The sequence below is a fragment of the Nanorana parkeri genome, unplaced genomic scaffold, assembly GCF_000935625.1.
Source record: "Nanorana parkeri isolate BGI_ZX_2015 unplaced genomic scaffold, ASM93562v1 scaffold8, whole genome shotgun sequence".
NCBI lineage: Eukaryota > Metazoa > Chordata > Amphibia > Anura > Dicroglossidae > Nanorana > Nanorana parkeri.
This window is the reverse complement of record NW_017306276.1, coordinates 2,806,056-2,806,686: the sequence shown is the minus strand read 5'-3', so window position 1 is coordinate 2,806,686 and position 631 is coordinate 2,806,056.

Genomic DNA, 631 nt, shown 5'->3' with positions numbered 1-631 from the left:
ATCAGTTGCAGGATTCATGTGGGGTTCTGGCTGTCCCTAATATACCTGTTCCAGGGTACAGAGTGAACACCACATGATTCCTGGAACTGAGTACATTTTTAATATAGGTGTCATCTTTATGTTTACACGTGGTCTGTGTTTTTATCTTTCCTACCAGCCACCTTTTCCCTGCACCTGCTCAGTAACTTGGTGAATCGATAGAAGTTACTTTGTATCGTTTCCTGTGCCACTGTATCCCGTCGTCTGAGATCCTGGAAAGATCCCTAGAAAAGCTCATGCCACCCACATGTTTTGGAAGTGCAACTTTTCTTACATTTGGTATATTTATAATATACTACACTAGGTTGTGGTTCCCTAGCAGCAAAAAGTTTCCCAGCACACTCACAAGCCAGCATGCAAAAAAAAACTTGTCCAACAGCTAAGGTTAAAAACTGAGGTTTTAGATACACGTCTTCTGCAGAATATGTGAAAGCTGCACTGCCTTGTCAAGGCTCCTCTATGTAGTGCGGTCCTAACTCTGACCTATGAGAGTCTCCATCTTGGAGCACATGTGGCAAAAGATGAAATTGGGTGCAGGTTTGTTAGGAGGCAGCCCAACCCCCTTAAAGGCACAGGGACGCACAAGGCATCA